Source organism: Rhamphochromis longiceps, linkage group LG5 (genome assembly GCF_057381845.1).
Source record: "Rhamphochromis longiceps isolate RC_006_pf linkage group LG5, R_longiceps_female_GT1.1, whole genome shotgun sequence".
NCBI classification, from domain to species: Eukaryota; Metazoa; Chordata; class Actinopteri; order Cichliformes; family Cichlidae; genus Rhamphochromis; species Rhamphochromis longiceps.
In genome coordinates this window covers 24048390-24069433 of record NC_140561.1, presented here as the reverse complement: position 1 = coordinate 24069433, position 21044 = coordinate 24048390, and positions in this window count along the sequence as shown.

Below are 21044 nucleotides of genomic sequence, written 5' to 3'. Positions count from 1 at the left end.
CAGTAGATGAGAAGATAATACCAGGAGAAATACTTTACATAGACCATATTTAGGTCAATTTTTATTACAGCAGTTGAAATGATGACAAATAATATCTACTGCACAAAATGACGATAATCATAATATTATCCTGCAGATACCTGTCTGCGAGACAGATATATAATGGAGGCTGATGTGGTATGAAACATTTCCTGTATCTGTCCTTGTGGAACTGGAGCTGAATCAGCCTGCTAGAGAAGGTTTTCAGAATCAGAATCAGAAAGGGGTTTATTGCCAAATGTTGAGCAGGTTTACAACATTAGGAAATTGCTGCGGTGCAATTTTCTGCTGACTGTCCAGTAAATGATGCAGAGGGTGGTCAGGATTTTGATGAATAACAATTTATCCTCTCCACAACTTCAGTTTGAAGTTTGAAGCCAGATTCATGGAGCAGTCTTCCTAATCAGACTGCTCTGATGCTGCTCCCCCGTCAGACCACAGCAAAGCATCCTGCACATGCCACAACTGACTGATCAAAAATCATCATTTTGCTGCACACGCTGAAGGATCTCAGCTTTTTCATAAGCAGTAGATCCTACTTTTCCACTTTCTGCAGCAGCCTCTATGTTGGTCTTCCAGTTCAACTTGTTCAGCCTCCTTCATATCAACACCCTGCCCCTGGACAGACAAAACAGCTGTCCTCTTCTTTCAAAAGTCACTTTCCACCTCAGTGATTTTTACATTCAGGAGGAGACCACTCCAGATTACTCCACAAAATAATTCCCTAGTGCTCTGTCCTCTCCCTCCTTGCCCATCAATAACAGGTCCAACCACTGCAAAATGTTTGTAGGTGCCATGACCTAGAATTGGGCCATGGTACAAGGTGAACAGGACAGAGACAGGACAGTCCCCCCAGTGGAGCTCCTGTACTGCACATCACCAAATCAGATAGAGCGCTGCCCAATCTCACATACTGCCAACTGTCTGTCAGTAATCCATGAGATGCTGGACATGTATAATGACATTTCCTGTAGTTTCCCTCTCAGTAGCAGTGGCTCAATCGTATTAAATGCACTTGAGAAATCAAAGAAGGTGATCCTCACCCTGTAGTTGTTGCTATCACATATGGGAATGCTCTCTGCAGCAGATGAGCAGCTGATGACTGCTCCTAGATTTGGACTGTAAGGAAACAGCAGAGGGTCAAAAGGTGTTTTCCTCTGCAGGCTTGGGCCAAGATTAATAAAAAACAAACAAACCCCAAAACAGTAGCTCTTTTTCAGAAACACTGTAGTGATGACCCAGCTTTTGTTTGTGGAACAGCAAACAGCATGCTGTACCACATGCACAGAATATGGAAACCCATTATAGAAAATCTTGCACCTGTTCAGGTCCCTTTTGGCATGCACTTTACAGAGCCTGAGGCTGTGTGTTATTTCTCACATGCTATTACTCACAAGAGGAAATTGCTCACTGGATCGAAATCTTTCATAGGTTACATCCAGAGAGACATATCAACCAGTAATAACAAATAAACAGAAAAATGAGTTCATTACAATAACAAGTGACTGGTGACTGTGCTTACTGCTTTTGGACACACAAAGATGTAACATCTCATTTTGTTGCTGTATAGATACCTGGTGTTGATCTGGATGATACATCTTTTTTCTGCAGAGTGACTTCTACTTTGATTCAGGTCCTGTGCTTTGGTGAGTATTTTTAAGCTCTTTTAACTGGATAATTTATGTGTTTCATGAACATTTCTGGAAATTTAAGTATAATTTTGACAGAAATCTGTGTAATTATAAATAATATTCCAAGGTCTACTGTATAATTAATGTCTTGCATAGGCATGTTTATGTTATTAATTTAAATTCATATGTACTTTGATTATCTGAAATACTACATGGATTTGCTGTCTCATACAAAAAAACAACAACAAACCACTTTATTTCTTGCATGCTTCACCAACAGGTTGGATGTCTGTTTTTTTCACAGTTAAGAAAGAAATGTGCTGAATGTTGATCCTCTCTGAGGTGAAATGCATAATTGATATTTTACAGGTATCTGATATTTCTCCTGTGAAATACAGTAATCAGTTTTCCCTTCACTCTGAGTGTCTCTGCAAATGCTCTCTAGTACTGATGAGTATTCAAACTGCATTTATTTTAGCTGCGCATATCCCATATCTGTTATTTTCAAAAATGCTCCATGATGTGGCAAATGTATTTATTTTCTCTCTCCCACTCATCTGTAAATGGAGATGAAAATACAGTTAAATGTGAAAATGAAGTGTATACAAAAAGTCTTTAAGCGATTTTTTTTCAATCTTTTAAACAGATCAAAATGTGCAGTTATGTGTCTGCAAACTGTGTAAGAAATCTGCTGTAGGTTGACTCTACACAGATCTCCTGGACTTGTCTCAGAACCAGTGGCGGAGCGGGGGGGTGGCTTACTGGGTTTAAGCCCGGGTTGTTTTTTCAGAAGCCCGGGGTCTTTTGGAGTGTAATTTTTTCATAGTTAGATGCCTGGCTGACACACAATATTCGAAGCACATAGTGCACACTGTGGGAATTTACGACTGTGCGTGAATCCCCCCTGATATTGGTATGATCCAAGCTCAGGCACTAAGCGACTGAGCGAGGGGGCGGGGCAGCTGCTGCCTGCGAGTGCGCTGTTGGAGAAATGCAGCCAGGCAGACAGAGGAGAACTGAAGTTCGACCAGGTACCAAAGCAAATCATTCGTACTGTACAAATAATGTAAATATGATGGTGTATCACGAAAGATTGAAATCAAACTGATCACTTGACCCATTATTACGTTACTTGCTCTTCAAGTGAATCAACAAATGGCGAAATGAAAAGCCGAACAACAACAATGCTGTTTCTTTAGAGAGTCTTAGCTTACATGTGTGTTTATTTCATATTTTCAGTTGTTACCCTCCACGGCTAAATAAATCGGTTTAAGTAATGTACTGATATACAAGAATGGACATAAGGGGCTTCTTTCAAAAAAACAAAACAAAAACTCTGGTAGTATTTTATATATTATGCTTTGTATGTTGTTCAGTATATTTCTATGCAAAACAAGAGGAATTTCAATACACAGCAGTATATTCACAGTTTAAACCGGATATTTACATACACTTTATGGAAAACACAAGAACATTTTTTTACTGTACAACATCAATTTAGAGTAAACTTGTTTTGTTTTGGATAAATCAATATTGAAATATCTTTTGAATTAGTTAAATGTCAGAATAAAGAGAGACAGAGCTGTCTATTTATTATCACTTTCATCAAATTTAGGAGTACATATACACTAAGTTTATTGGTAATTAATAAGAAAACTCCAGACGATTCCATTCTGAGCTGAAGAAGCTTCTGATAGGTTAGTAGAGTCCATGTGAGTAAATTGGTGGCACACCTGTGGATGCATATAAGGAAAAACACAGAGCCTGTTTCTTTAACATGGGAAAATCGAGAGATGTCAACCAAAACACCAGGAAAAGAATTGTGGAGCTCCATAAGTGTGGCTCAATTTTGAATGCAATTTGGTGCCATTTACAATTAAGAAATACAGATAGTTTCTCTCTTTACTCTTAAAGTTAACAAATATGTTTTTTTATTTATCAATCTAAAAAAAATAAACATTTAGTCTGATTTGATATTACATTTAAAAAAGTGTGTTTTCTGAAGAGTGTGTAAATATCTGGTTTCAACTGTATATTTGATGATTGTCAGCACAAAGAGGGAGAGAGAGGAACAGAGAGGGAGAGAGAGGAGCAGAGAGAGAACAAGAGCAGGTGAGACACACATGTTAGTCACATGGTTGTTTACCCAAAGTATCACCGTATCATAGGTCCTCATGTATCTCGTACACTGAAAAAAATGTTTTGTTCAATTTACTCAATTTTTTTATGACAAGTGGTTGCACGAAATAAATTTGTTTGAATCCAGAAATATTTTTTAAGTACACTGAATTTAATTTAAGCGAGTAAAACCAACATATATTTTTAAGCTACTTTAACTTAACTGTTGTGGATACGCCTTAGTCAAATATTATTAGTAAGTCCAACTAAGGTCGTGTTAAATGTACCAGAATAATTTGTTTCCTTTACACTTATGTCCCAAACTTATATTCAAATCAATCAAATTGTTAATTTCTCTCTATTTCAATTAAGTTAAGTTTACTTAAAAAAATATTGCTTACCCTGATTTGTAGTTTTTAAAAACGTCAATAATGAAAACTACAACATTCTTTCACATCATTTATTAATGCAAAATTTGTTGCAAACAGAATAAGAATCCACATCTCTAAGGGAAATTGCTGCAATTTGTATAATACAAATTACAAAACTTTTGCCTATGAACTAGTAGCTTTAAAAAGCTGTATTCAAACAAAACAGAAACAACAGACAAGAGAAATGTTAACCAATGTTTCTCTTCCTCTAAAAAAGAAAAAAAAAACCAAACTCCTTACATAAAAGAATAAAACACTACCAGCAGTATAATGTATCACAATTAGAAACTGATGCATCCACAAACTAACCAGTTTCAGACTTGCTGTTCTGCGATCCATATTTAGAAATTGCATTTTAATAAGGTAATTAGACTTAAAATTAAACTTGTGTTTTCCTTACTGCTTATTGACCACTGTCTTTCCATTCTAGTCCTTCCTTGAAGATTCTGAATGTTTTACATATTTTCTGACCTAACATACTCGCTTCAAAACAATTAATAGTCTTTAAAGTGTTACCAGTGTGCTGCAGTGTGGTAATCATGAATGGTTTTTTTTGTTTTTTTTATCCGGTTGAGTTAACACTGATTATACGCAGGGCAGCAGCTATAACTGAATAATTACAAAGTTGCTCTTCAAGCTACTCAAATGTACCACACGTGAAACATTCATTATTGAAAGTTAAAATGTTCAATCGAAACATAACACAGAACAAATGATGGTTGTACAAGAGTTTCACTCCTATTCACAAGAGCACCAGTCATTGGTAATTTACATAACAGCATTCTCTTGATGTGTTATTTTAGAAATCTTCCTATCCAGTAGCAATTTTGTTCTTCAGCCCAAAGACTTTGGGGGAGAGCTTTTCACCATCGAATCCCATCAACACTTTCTAAATGAATTCATAATAGTCCTTCAATTCCTTGGGGAAGGCTAGGTTTAGTGCATAGATTACTCCAAGCGTCAATGCACAAGCTTGCGCCAGAGATCCAATGTTGTCCATGACTATCTCCCCTTCAACAAATATTCCAATGTCATCATAATGTCCATCCTCCCTGTTGATGACATAAATGCCCATGGTGTGCTTCTTCAGGTCTCTCTGGATATCATCTCCTTCAATGTCCTAAACATTTAATAAAAAGGTAAAAGAAAAAACAATTAACTCTACAATTAAATTCCAATCTAGTCGTTTGTGTGTGTGTGTGTGTGTGTGTGTGTGTGTAATACACACACACACACACACACACACACACACACACACACACACACACACACACAGATATCTATCTAAAAAGTGTGTGTATAGATGACTTGCTTACAATGACTTAAATGACTTACAAAGAACTCCCGAATAAGGCTTCCGTCCTCTTCACCAAGGTAGAGGCAAAGTGCCCTGAGAACTGCTTCCCTTTTCACTTTAACATCACTTTCAGCCTGTTTAAAGAGAGTTGCTGATTAAACCAATTTGGAAAAAAGAACAATGTCTGACATTCGCAATAAGTAAATTTTATCATATGTCAGTTCAAACATAGTAAATAAAATTTATATATGAAATTTCAAAATTTAGATTGCTTGGCTGGTCACCTAAAACGGCTTATTGGACTCACCAGTGACCTGCCACTTAAGACAAAAGAAATCCAAATAGAATTTGCAATATTCAGATTTACCTCTTGCATGATCTGCAAGTGGTGGGCAAGTTTCTGCCCAGAAACACCGCCCTTCTTCTGGAAAACTGTCATCAACTGAGGTGTAATTCTGTCTAACTGTGCCGCGAAGGTCATCTCCAGTTGAAGTGTTGTAATACACTGGAATTCAGCATTTACCTGTAAAACACACACACACACACACACACACACACACACACACACACACACACACACACACACACACACACACACACACACACACACGACTGGTGCTTAATCATTGGTATGATTATTTTGTTATTTCTTCATTAAATGCTACAATGCAATTGCCATCACTTCATAAAGCATGATTATCATATGGGTTAGTATACAGTGCATGAAGGATGTTACTACTGTTAATCAAAGAAGAAATGAATGGCATCAGTCCATTTAACGGGTTTAAAGGGTTTTAAAAAGCAGATATTTGTCTGTTTCAGGTGGTTGGCAACACATTTTCCTGTGCTCTTTGTCCACTGGTGGGAGTGTCTCACCTGTGAGGTCAGCGGGGCAGAACTCTGCCATCAGCAACAGAGAGCAGAGAAAATTTAGATGTGCAACTAAAAACATGCTTGCCATGTAAGCCCCAAACATCTCTGAAATTGCTCTGCAAACTTCAGAGTACTTATACTTCAGGAGTCCTGTGGGTACCGTAAAGACTCATGTATGCAAACAAACCACATTTTTTTTGCAATCTGATCCTTTTTCTCTTGGCTGTTTCCTTCAGGGATCACCACAGTGAATGATCCACCTCCATCTAACCCTATGCTCTGCATCCTCTTAACTCACAAGAACTAAATTCCTGTTTTTCATTTCACTTTCGCAAGTTTTTTTTTTTTTGTCCTGGATAAAAGAAATTTAATCATATATATTAATTGATATTAATTAATATCAATATTAATAATCACAAGAACCCTTAAGATGAGATAGATAAACTTGTCCCTGCAATACTGTGACAAATACTGTTGTGATAAATATGTAAGGAATTTGCATGTACTTACCAAAATAACACCATCTTCTTGAATAAACAGTAACACATAAGGGGAAGAAAATCTGCCAGAAAAGGAAGACAAATAAAAAAAAATAAACTTTAGAAAGACAAACAATTACCGTTTCCAAGCCATTAGTGCATTACTTCATGATACTCCCTTGTAACAAAACAAATCTTACTTGTGCCGCTGTGCAAACTACAGATGGCACGATACCACTTTTTTATGTCCGATACCGATATCATAAATTTGATTATCTGCCGATGCCGATATGAATCCGATATAGTGTATTTTATAATAAATAAAACTGTTTTTATAAATATTTTGCTGCATTTTGTATAAGTTCATACTCAGTTTTAAAAACAAAACATTAAAGCTATTCTGTTATACCTGTATGCAAAAAATACACTGCACCCAAAATATTTTATACTTCAGCAATACTGATCAACCTAAAAAACTTACACCATCCTCCTTATTCAGGTATTCTAAACAGTACATAGAAATATTAAACTAACTAATAGGACTGCCAACTCCCAGCAAAAATATTAGGAAACCACCCCGCACCCTTCGCCTGATAATGCTTAATTGACGTAATCTACTTTAATGCACAGAAATCAATTATTTTTCTATAATAATTTGATTCAACATTTTTCTTCAATACAGTTGCAGACAGCGCAGACAGCGTACCTTCCCAAAGGAAAAAGTGCTATATGTACTACTATTACTAGGGCATATATTAGACTTAATATTTACTACATACAATAATGGATCTCTATACATTTAACCAGATCACCACTTTGGTAGTAAGATTTAGAATAATTATTTATTAAAAGCTAGACATTTTAAATGAGAATAAGAAAGAAAATTATGTCTTTGTGTCTCCCTTTCCCTGTTAATGCCCTACCTGGCCCCCTGGCAAAACTTTGCTAGATCCGCCCCTGCACAGTTACCAGATGTCAGCTACATAGAAAAGGATCCTGGTGTTATTTGTCTCTCATAAACAGTTCATAACTTCCCTTCAACTCATTCATGTGACCTAAAATGTAAACCTGTTTCTTCATTACCTGTTCAGCTCTAATGATTCAGTAAAAACTTCTCCTGGTTTCACCTTCATGTTTCCTTCTCACCACATATCCAAACTATCATGACCAGCAGCTATTACGGCTGTGGCTCCAGAAAACATAAGCGGATACTAGAAGTAATATTAAAAAAATTCTAGCAACAGCTTATCAAGCTTAAACGTGCTGCTGTTGTTTATCTGCCGTTTTCCTCTTTCTAGCGCAAACTGGGTGACTAACAAATGAGAGAGACTAGCGACAGAAAAGCCGATCACCTGATAATCGATCAGTTTCATGATTGAAGTAGCAACAGGAGAGGGAGGGGGGAGAACGAGGGAAGAAGTTTTAGCTGTTCAGCATGAAGACACCGAATAACTCCAGCTTTGTGTCTTTTTTCATTCTAGCTGAAGTATAAAACAAATCGCTTCCTTTCCCCCTCAATACAAAACTCCGACAGCCAGTCCAGCTGTGGCTCCATACATCGGTTGTTAAGCTCAACATGGAAATACTATGCAAACATAAAGAGATGAACTTACACACTTGCTTTACTTCTCTGTGTTAGTTTTCTCTGAGATTAAATGCAGCGGTTTGGAAGCACGTAGCGAGGCTTTAAATGCTAAACCAGACCGCTGACAGGTCTTGCACTCAACAGCTCTATCAAGTGAAGCAACTTCTTTTCTGAGTTAATTTCAGTTCTGACAAACATCACTCTCAGTGCCTTTTGATCTCACATTTTTGGCAACCACTGAGTTATTCTCCTCCACAGTTTACAACCATTATTTTTTTCTGCACAAAAGACGTTGTGCAACGCCAATCCTACTTATTTCCTACTGCACCCCTGACTGTGCAGGTGCGTTCAGAAGCCCCCTCCCCCGCCCGACTATTCCTTAATGCCAATGTTGTGGCGGGAGGGACGATTTCTCCACTTAAAACTGCAGGCGACTGTACAGTGAACTTTACAGCTAACTACAGAGAAATTGCCTCGTTCCATAATTTGTTAGTACAAAGTGTGCCACAAGAACTAAGCTAAAAACATATGACATTTTAACGCATCAATACAATTACTCTTTTAATAGAGCAGTAGCTAATAGAGCACATAGCTAGCTTAAGTCAAATTCATGACAAAGTTCAGAGGTGTACAACTACTTAGACTTCTTTCTCCATGTGCACACGTCTTAAAGAGTCAACATGCTTTGACTGAGGTAAAAAAAATAAAACAAAAACGACCGTAAAAGGTTTACTTACCGAAGCTAGACCACCTTTATATGAAGTTGTGCGATTAACTTGAGCCCGCTTGCAGCACACAAAGAGTCCGCTTCTTCAGTCCGCGTGCAAAATGGTGGCCTGTCCTAACGCATGCGCAAAATGGCCCAGCAGGAGGCTATGAAAAACATACTTAAGCATTTTGAGCTACATTTAATTAACTAAAATTAATTGGATTAAAACGCAGGGAATGTATTCTGGAGTTACTCGAATTATATATGTAGACAGGAATTACTCATTTGAATTGAAAAGATATACCAAAATATAATATGCTATATTTAAAAGGAGACAATATCACTTTTTTCAGTGTAGATTTGGACTGTAAGGAAACAGCAGAGGGTCAAAAGGTGTTTTCCTCTGCAGGCTTGGGCCAAGATTAATAAAAAACAAACAAACCCCAAAACAGTAGCTCTTTTTCAGTGATACCAAAATCCCTGAAATAAGCTTGAAGCTACAGAAACACTGTAGTGATGACCCAGCTTTTGTTTGTGGAACAGCAAACAGCATGCTGTACCACATGCACAGAATATGGAAACCCATTATAGAAAATCTTGCACCTGTTCAGGTCCCTTTTGGCATGCACTTTACAGAGCCTGAGGCTGTGTGTTATTTCTCACATGCTATTACTCACAAGAGGAAATTGCTCACTGGATCGAAATCTTTCATAGGTTACATCCAGAGAGACATATCAACCAGTAATAACAAATAAACAGAAAAATGAGTTCATTACAATAACAAGTGACTGGTGACTGTGCTTACTGCTTTTGGACACACAAAGATGTAACATCTCATTTTGTTGCTGTATAGATACCTGGTGTTGATCTGGATGATACATCTTTTTTCTGCAGAGTGACTTCTACTTTGATTCAGGTCCTGTGCTTTGGTGAGTATTTTTAAGCTCTTTTAACTGGATAATTTATGTGTTTCATGAACATTTCTGGAAATTTAAGTATAATTTTGACAGAAATCTGTGTAATTATAAATAATATTCCAAGGTCTACTGTATAATTAATGTCTTGCATAGGCATGTTTATGTTATTAATTTAAATTCATATGTACTTTGATTATCTGAAATACTACATGGATTTGCTGTCTCATACAAAAAAAAACAACAAACCACTTTATTTCTTGCATGCTTCACCAACAGGTTGGATGTCTGTTTTTTTCACAGTTAAGAAAGAAATGTGCTGAATGTTGATCCTCTCTGAGGTGAAATGCATAATTGATATTTTACAGGTATCTGATATTTCTCCTGATCTTGTGCAACCTGTGTCTGTGCCTACACAAAAATATGGGCACACGTTGGATCTTGTTTTAACTCACAATTTACCTGTCTCTAACTTAGAGGTTTGTGATGTTGTATGGTCAGACCATAGGCCTGTCCTGTTTGAGGTTTTCCTTCCTTGTACTAAAGTTAATCTTCCTCCTGTTGCTGCTAGGAGCTGTCGTATTTTTAACCCTTTCTCTGCTGGACAGTTTTCTATTGTTTTTAATCAGAACGGCGGCCTTCCTGATTTCATATGCAATGATACAGAAGAGCTGAGTACGTGGTTTTATTCTGTCTGCCAAACTGCTTTAGATTCAGTGGCCCCCTTTAAGCTTAAGCAAGTTAAAGCCAAATCTGAACCCTGGCTGAATGAAGACACCCGGGCTGCCAGAAGAAAGTGCAGGAGAGCTGAACGTAAATGGAAGAAGGATCAACTTCAGGTGTCATACCAAATGTTACAAGATTACTGGAATTCTTACCAGAAAACTGTAAAAGATGCTAAGAGGAAACATTTCGCTACTATTATTCAGGCAAATTGTCGTAAGCCTCATGTCTTATTTAAGACTATTGATATGGTCCTTCATGCTCCACAGTCTTCTGTCGAGTCTTCTCAGGAAATTTGTGAAAACTTCCTACACTTTTTTATTGATAAAGTGCTATCTGTCAAAGCACAGACTTCCCAGTCCGTTCCCGACCCTTCTACCCCTGTCCCTAGTTCTGCTGTCTTTGACAGGTTCGAGCCAGTTTCCATGCTCTGCCTGCAGGAGTTGGTTGCTCACATGAAGCCCTCAGGTTCCCCTTATGATGCTCTCCCTCCTCGATTTTTCAAAGAGGTTTTTCTCACTATAGCATCAGCTGTACAATCCATTGTAAATAGTAGTCTGTCCTCTGGTGTTGTACCTGTCAATCTCAAACATGCAGTGATTCAGCCTCTACTCAAAAAACCTGCTCTTGATCCTGATATTATTGCGAATTACAGACCTATTTCCAAACTGCCTTTTATCTCAAAGATTCTTGAAAAGGTAGTTTACAAGCAATTAATGTCCTTCCTAGAAGAACACGGTATTTTAGAAGTTTTCCAATCTGGTTTTAAAGCTTTACATAGTACTGAATCTGCCCTTTTAAGAGTTTTTAATGATGTGTTTTTGGCAAATGACTCAGGTGACTGTGTTATTATTGTGCTGTTAGATTTAACTGCTGCTTTTGATACAGTGGATCATAATATTTTAATTTCCCGTTTAGAGCAGTTGGTGGGTATGCGGAGTACCGCACTGCAGTGGCTCAGATCCTATTTGGCAGAGCGAACTTTCTCTGTGAAACTAGGGGAGTTTGTATCCTCTACTGCTTCTCTTCAATGTGGGGTTCCACAGGGTTCAGTTTTAGGCCCGCTTCTTTTCTCTCTATATCTCCTACCCCTTGGGTCTATTTTCAGGAAACATGGGATTTCTTTCCACTGCTACGCCGATGACTCCCAGATTTATTTCCCACTTAAAAAGATAAATGGCTTCTCAGTAGACCCGCTGCTCAGATGCCTTGATGAAATAAGGACTTGGATGGCTTTGAACTTTTTACATTTTAATGAACAGAAAACAGAAGTGATGGTTTTTGGTGGCGCTTCTGAGGCCACTATTATAGATCTTGGTTCACTGGCACAGTATGTTAAACCAGTCATCACTAATCTGGGAGTTAAAATAGAGGCAAATCTTAAACTTGAAAGCCAGGTCAGAGCTGTTGTAAGATCTAGCTTTTTTCATTTGAGGGAATTAGCCAAAATAAAGCCTATCTTATCGAAACAGCATTTTCAGACAGTAATCCATGCCTTTGTTACTTCTAGGCTGGATTATTGTAACGCACTTTATTTTGGGGTTAGTGATGCGTCCATTAGGCGCCTGCAGGTTGTGCAAAATGCTGCAGCACGTCTTTTAACTGGAACAAAAAAGTTTGAGCACATTACCCCTATTTTAATTTCACTCCACTGGCTACCTGTACATTTTAGGATTGTTTTTAAAATTCTCTTATTTGCTTTTAAATCTCTTAATGGCCTGGCCCCCCCCTACCTCTCGGAGCTACTACAACCATATACACCTGCCCGTTCCCTTAGGTCCGCCAATCAGCAACTCCTTAAGGTACCGAAAACTAAGTATAAACTTAAAGGTGATCGTGCTTTTGCTGTAGCTGCTCCAAAGTTGTGGAATGATCTGCCCTTGCATGTTAGGCAGGCCTCTTCTCTCTCCGAATTTAAAAGTCTTCTTAAAACATATTTATTCGCTGAAGCCTTTGGCATTGATTAGAGGGGTTGACTCAATTTGTTTTAACATGTTTCAATTTATTGTATCTATTTATTTTATCGTATCTCATTTTAATTTTCTTTACGTATGCTATTAACATGTACAGCACTTTGTGAAACTCTGGTTTTATGTTAAAGTGCTTTAGAAATAAAGTTGGTATGGTATGGTATGGTAAATACAGTAATCAGTTTTCCCTTCACTCTGAGTGTCTCTGCAAATGCTCTCTAGTACTGATGAGTATTCAAACTGCATTTATTTTAGCTGCGCATATCCCATATCTGTTATTTTCAAAAATGCTCCATGATGTGGCAAATGTATTTATTTTCTCTCTCCCACTCATCTGTAAATGGAGATGAAAATACAGTTAAATGTGAAAATGAAGTGTATACAAAAAGTCTTTAAGCGATTTTTTTTCAATCTTTTAAACAGATCAAAATGTGCAGTTATGTGTCTGCAAACTGTGTAAGAAATCTGCTGTAGGTTGACTCTACACAGATCTCCTGGACTTGTCTCAGAACCAGTGGCGGAGCGGGGGGGTGGCTTACTGGGTTTAAGCCCGGGTTGTTTTTTCAGAAGCCCGGGGTCTTTTGGAGTGTAATTTTTTCATAGTTAGATGCCTGGCTGACACACAATATTCGAAGCACATAGTGCACACTGTGGGAATTTACGACTGTGCGTGAATCCCCCCTGATATTGGTATGATCCGAGCTCAGGCACTAAGCGACTGAGCGAGGGGGCGGGGCAGCTGCTGCCTGCGAGTGCGCTGTTGGAGAAATGCAGCCAGGCAGACAGAGGAGAACTGAAGTTCGACCAGGTACCAAAGCAAATCATTCGTACTGTACAAATAATGTAAATATGATGGTGTATCACGAAAGATTGAAATCAAACTGATCACTTGACCCATTATTACGTTACTTGCTCTTCAAGTGAATCAACAAATGGCGAAATGAAAAGCCGAACAACAACAATGCTGTTTCTTTAGAGAGTCTTAGCTTACATGTGTGTTTATTTCATATTTTCAGTTGTTACCCTCCACGGCTAAATAAATCGGTTTAAGTAATGTACTGATATACAAGAATGGACATAAGGGGCTTCTTTCAAAAAAACAAAACAAAAACTCTGGTAGTATTTTATATATTATGCTTTGTATGTTGTTCAGTATATTTCTATGCAAAACAAGAGGAATTTCAATACACAGCAGTATATTCACAGTTTAAACCGGATATTTACATACACTTTATGGAAAACACAAGAACATTTTTTTACTGTACAACATCAATTTAGAGTAAACTTGTTTTGTTTTGGATAAATCAATATTGAAATATCTTTTGAATTAGTTAAATGTCAGAATAAAGAGAGACAGAGCTGTCTATTTATTATCACTTTCATCAAATTTAGGAGTACATGTACACTAAGTTTATTGGTAATTAATAAGAAAACTCCAGACGATTCCATTCTGAGCTGAAGAAGCTTCTGATAGGTTAGTAGAGTCCATGTGAGTAAATTGGTGGCACACCTGTGGATGCATATAAGGAAAAACACAGAGCCTGTTTCTGTGACATGGGAAAATCGAGAGATGTCAACCAAAACACCAGGAAAAGAATTGTGGAGCTCCATAAGTGTGGCTCAATTTTGAATGCAATTTGGTGCCATTTACAATTAAGAAATACAGATAGTTTCTCTCTTTACTCTTAAAGTTAACAAATATGTTTTTTTATTTATCAATCTAAAAAAATAAACATTTAGTCTGATTTGATATTACATTTAAAAAAGTGTGTTTTCTGAAGAGTGTGTAAATATCTGGTTTCAACTGTATATTTGATGATTGTCAGCACAAAGAGGGAGAGAGAGGAACAGAGAGGGAGAGAGAGGAGCAGAGAGAGAACAAGAGCAGGTGAGACACACATGTTAGTCACATGGTTGTTTACCCAAAGTATCACCGTATCATAGGTCCTCGTGTATCTCGTACCTAGTGTTTCTTTTTAGGTTTGTTATTTTTCAAATTCTACATTTATTAAGTTATGCAGGCTTGTTTGCACAACAAGGCTAAATAATTATATAAACTTTTCTGAATCGAAATAGTGTACTTTGGTAGAATAAAAAAATAAGTGTAGTGCAGGTCTATGGTGATTTTTAGTGCTGCTATCATCTAGTTCTGATTCTGGTTCTGTCTTGGTTAAGTCCTAAGTAGTCCTGATTTTGAACTGTTGTAGTCCTGTTTTAATTCTGGAACAGTTCTGGGTCTGGTTGAATTGGGGTTTAGTCCGCGTGTCTTGATGCAGCCCTGTTCTGCCTTGCCTTAATTTAAAAACTAGTTTAAGGTGTCCTGCAGATGTGATATTTATTTTCCCTATATGAAGTCATGCTTTTTTGAACATAACTCAAAACAGAGCCTATTAATCTTTCAGTCATTTCTAAACACCCCCCCCCCCCCAAATCCCACATGCATACTACCCTTTAGGACTAAGCCCCGGGTGTCTGCCTCCGCTTCTGCTCAGAACGTGTTAGTCATGTACAAAAACAGTATGGCCTTACCACTATCCTCTGTTTATAGCTGGACCATTTGAAACTACTGCACTGTTCCTGAGTGGGTGAAGTGCAGGACAAAAGGGGCACCTACTTGACTACTTGACCCCTAAGTGTCCTAAAATCGCTTCCATTTCAACTCCTGCTGTTTGCCTTCACTTGCAGTATTATTCTAGTCGGTGTGTTGATACTGATAGACAGAGAAATTCAGCTCATTCAGCTAAATTACATTTTAATCCATCTTATATGTCTTATATATTCCTCCATTTCGATTTGATGCAGGGCTGAAGCTTTTGAAACGCAGCTGTGACATTGTACTTTATTTCACCTTTAAAGACCCATTAAGCAGACCACAGTGAGAATGGTAAGGCCCAGCAGTTTTACTGATTTTATTTTCTGTTGCCATAGGACCTTATCTCACAGTCTGTTTTTTTATTTTTTATTTTTTTTTTTACATAAATCCACTTTAGGGACACATAATATTGACTGGAAATTTTCAGTTGTGCGTTATGTTTCTTTTTTTAATTGCAATTGCAATTCCAGTTTTTTTTGACTGGTTCATTTAATCTCAAATCAGCCAATTTGAAGATAGTGGAGCAGAAAATGCTCTGAAAATTGCATTATTTGAAATGGGAGTGACCCAGGTCTTAAAAAGGAAAAATATGTCAGAGTTATAATTAGAGCAACATCCAGAAACACCAGAATGTTGTTCTATTTGGACATGACAATCTATTGATATTTCTGTGGTACAACCCATTATATTTGGTGGATAAAACATGAAAGTTGAATGAATATTACATTTTCTTCATTTTGGTGACTAAGAATTTAATATTAGAAAGCATTCTACATGCTCAACTATGTACCATTCAGAAATTGTAATTATTTGTCTTTTGACATATGAAGTTCTTTTATTAGTGTGTGCTCACATATGGAACTTTGCAGCAGTTAGGGTTGTTCGATATAGCGATATATATCGGATGACGATATAAAAACGTCTATCGTTTCCTATTATGCTATCGTTTGTTTCGTGGTGTCGTAAAATAAACTGTTTACAGCAATATTTTTTCATCGTTTTGACGGTCACTGTAGTGGCTATATTAATTTCTTAAATTCTCTCTTTCTCTTATATTTAATATAACCACACTATGGAGGGACAAGTGCCTGTTTTTACATGTTGTTGTTAGCAACAATGACGGTAAAACTATCGCGTGGCTCCGCTGTCCGCTTGTTTGTTTTCCACGTAAACCTTTCACAATAAAGCTCAAGATCCTGTTGAGACTTTTCAAAATAAACTGAATCACGTGAAAGAGTATGCAGAGAGTTTACAGATGAGAAGCAAAAAAGAGCCGTCATGTGCTAAAAAATAAACCTTAGACTCAAAAGAAAATGGTGGCCGTTACAACTTATGTCTAAAAATGTATAGTTTCATGCATCGGTTAAAACATTCAAATCCAGGTAAAGGACGCCCAGCTGGAAAAACTAAATGCAAGTCGAGCTGCCCAAGATTCACAGAATTTACAGAAAATACATTTTTGTGATTTATATCGTTGCCAGGATGATAAATGTCTTATATCGGGATATGAGATTTTTGTCATATCGCACAGCCCTAGCAGCAGTGCTATACTTTTTTCTATTAACTATACAATGCTTGGACTTCTTTTTTTTTTTTTTCTTTTTTTTTTTTTTTACATCATAGCTGTCCCAAATGACAGATTCTGACGGTTGAGCTAAAGGCCTGTGCTGATTTGTGATTAAATGACTCAACTGTGCATTCCTGAGAAAACATATACAGTGGGGCAAAAAAGTATTTAGTCAGCCACCGATTGTGCAAGTTCCCCCACTTAAAATGATGACAGAGGTCAGTAATTTGCACCAGAGGTACACTTCAACTGTGAGAGACAGAATGTGAAAAAAAAATCCATGAATCCACATGGTAGGATTTGTAAAGAATTTATTCGTAAATCAGGGTGGAAAATAAGTATTTGGTCAATAACAAAAATACAACTCAATACTTTGTAACATAACCTTTGTTGGCAATAACAGAGGTCAAACGTTTACTATAGGTCTTTACCAGGTTTGCACACGCAGTAGCTGGTATTTTGGCCCATTCCTCCATGCAGATCTTCTCGAGAGCAGTGATGTTTTGGGGCTGTCGCCGAGCAACACGGACTTTCAACTCCCGCCACAGATTTTCTATGGGGTTGAGGTCTGGAGACTGGCTAGGCCACTCCAGGACTTTCAAATGCTTCTTACGGAGCCACTCCTTTGTTGCCCGGGCGGTGTGTTTTGGATCATTGTCATGTTGGAAGACCCAGCCTCGTTTCATCTTCAAAGTTCTCACTGATGGAAGGAAGTTTTGGCTCAAAATCTCACGATACATGGCCCCATTCATTCTGTCCTTAACACGGATCAGTCGTCCTGTCCCCTTGGCAGAAAAACAGCCCCATAGCATGATGTTTCCACCCCCATGCTTCACAGTAGGTATGGTGTTCTTGGGATGCAACTCCGTATTCTTCTTCCTCCAAACACGACGAGTTGAGTTTATACCAAAAAGTTCTACTTTGGTTTCATCTGACCACATGACATTCTCCCAATCCTCTGCTGTATCATCCATGTGCTCTCTGGCAAACTTCAGACGGGCCTGGACATGCACTGGCTTCAGCAGCGGAACACGTCTGGCACTGCGGGATTTGATTCCCTGCCGTTGTAGTGTGTTACTGATGGTGACCTTTGTTACTTTGGTCCCAGCTCTCTGCAGGTCATTCACCAGGTCCCCCCGTGTGGTTCTGGGATCAAAGCTCACCGTTCTCATGATCATTTTGACCCCACGGGATGAGATCTTGCGTGGAGCCCCAGATCGAGGGAGATTATCAGTGGTCTTGTATGTCTTCCATTTTCTGATGATTGCTCCCACAGTTGATTTTTTCACACCAAGCTGCTTGCCTATTGTAGATTCACTCTTCCCAGTCTGGTGCAGGTCTACAATACTTTTCCTGGTGTCCTTCGAAAGCTCTTTGGTCTTTGCCATGGCGGAGTTTGGAGTCTGACTGTTTGAGGCTGTGGACAGGTGTCTTTTATACAGATGATGAGTTCAAACAGGTGCCATTCATACAGGTAACGAGTGGGGGACAGAAAAGCTTCTTACAGAAGACGTTACAGGTCTGTGAGAGCCAGAGATTTTCCTTGTTTGAGGTGAGGAAATACTTATTTTCCACCGTAATTTACGAATAAATTCTTTACAAATCCTACCATGTGGATTCATGGATTTTTTTTTCACATTCTGTCTCTCACAGTTGAAGTGTACCTCTGGTGCAAATTACTGACCTCTGTCATCATTTTAAGTGGGGGAACTTGCACAATCGGTGGCTGACTAAATACTTTTTTGCCCCACTGTACTTGACTTGATCAGTATCCTTTTGTTTATTGCCCAAAAAGTGTTTAGATTTAGTAACGTAGAAGCATTAGTTAAACAAGACTGTAGTTTCTAATAATACTTAAGCAAATTCTGAAAACATGTCACTAAACAGTGGTTTCGTTGATATAATGACAGAATACATAATAGAATTATTAAAATGAAATAATTAGGTTAGCTTAACATAAGGTAAGTACATACACTTCATATAAAAAGTTTAAATATAAGCATGATCATTTCATCTGATATTAACATGACATCACCATAAAGACATGAATCAAATTCACAAAAACAATATTTTACAGTCATGTTAATGTAAAAATAAAAATTCTGCAATTATAACACAGGAAACTGATGCTGATTAAACATAACTTTATTGTACAAAGTCAATTTACATTATGTTAATTTAATAGGTATATTTTTTTTCAGTATACCTTCGTCCATATTGGTCTATATTGGTCCATATTGGTCCATAGTTGTTACGCTCCGATGGTGTCACCCTTCAAGTGCAGGAACTACACAGTTCAAGAACTGTGATGCCATCAGGGCCAGTGGGGTTTAGTGTTTTTCTCCAGCTAACCGGGGCAGAAGTCACAGCCAAGTAGGGGTGTGAGGGTATGTGTTTGTCGGGGCAGGAGAAAGCAGCAGAGGGCTGTGAAATGAACCTGAGGAAGAAACTGCTCAGCTCATTGGCTGCCCACTAGTTGTCTGTCTGTCACGTTGCTTGGGTTGTCTTGCTTCAGAAGCCAGTGTTTCTTGAGGAGGAAAACTTGTTTATTGGCTTTTTACTTTTGAAAGTGTTGGTTAGATTACTTAAGAGTGGGCTTACAGGCTGCCCACCCAGTCAGAAGTCAGGAAAACTACTGATACTGTTGTTTTAAGATTTCATTTTTTCTTATTTTATAAATATATATATTTTTTAGTAACTATATGAATCAATAAAGTATTCTGATTCTGATTCTGATTCTGATTTTTCCAGATTGACAAGAGTTACATATAGGTAGGCTGCTTGTATCTACCGCTGACCTGGTATACACTCACCAGCTGTCTCACATCCACCCACAGCAATGAATGACTCACCACTGCAAGAGTGGGATTTTTACCCAGAACTAACGGATAAATTGTTTAACTGACCAGAGTGGAGTCATATAGTCTTTACACTTGTCAGATCCTGTCCTTAGGAAGTATCCATTCCAGAAATGCGCAATTCCCCCAAAAGCTTCATATCAGGAAGTAGAAGATAAATCCAGGTACTGTCAATACCTTTTTTGGCTCTAGTTCTTCTTGAGTTCAAGTTCCTATATAAAACATTTCTGCTTAAGTTATTTGGGTTGCCTGACGGTTGTTCCTGTTGCTGATGTCTACATTACTAATGTCTATCACAGCTGGGATGGCAGATGAGTTTGCAATATGAACCTAAAAGCAGACAAGGGAGAGATGGAACTGAATCTTAACAAAAAGCGAACCATTTATTAAGCTGAAAAAACATTGTATTGTATTGTATTGTATTGTATTGTATCTTTATTTCAGACATATACAGAAAAAACCCCCAATATATACACAACTACAGATACTTGCATTTACAAATACGAATATATATGTAAATACACACACACACGTATGTGCTCAGATAAAACAAAAAATAAAATAAAATAAAACAAAATCTAAATGACATGAAATGACAATTATTAGGTCTGAAATGGAGTAGGAAGAAGTATAACATACTTATTAATCCCTACCCCATGCTCAACATTTTATTGAGATGAACACATGAGCACAAAACATGGCACAGGGAACAGAGGCAAAAACTAAAACCTATACTGGGAATAACTAGGAATGACTCTGACAACTATGACAAGAAAAACATGAACATGAATCCGAGCAGGTGCATGCGAGAAACTGTGACGAAAAAGCATGAAAATGAAACATGGACATGGGGTAACCTGATGTGACGTGGAGGGAGAAAAACAGATGACCCGACACTGAAGAGAGGAAGACAGAGGACTTAAATACACAGAAGGGAAATGTGGGAAATGGAAATACCTGGGGACAGATTGGGGAGACATGGAGCACAAAGAAAGGCAAATGGGAACAGGTAAGGAAGATGAAGGCACAGCCATAAGTTAAACGTTCAACGTAGAGCACAAAACAGACTAGACAAAAGACAGGAAAAGACTCATGAATACGGGGACAAGCATAAACTAGAATAACACTCAACTAAACCCTAACTGAACACTAACACAAGAACTTAACATTATTGTAATCTTACATAAGAAGATCAAGAATGTAAACTAAACACTGGGTGGCAGACACAGCCCCTGATAATGTCTACGTTTTGAACAG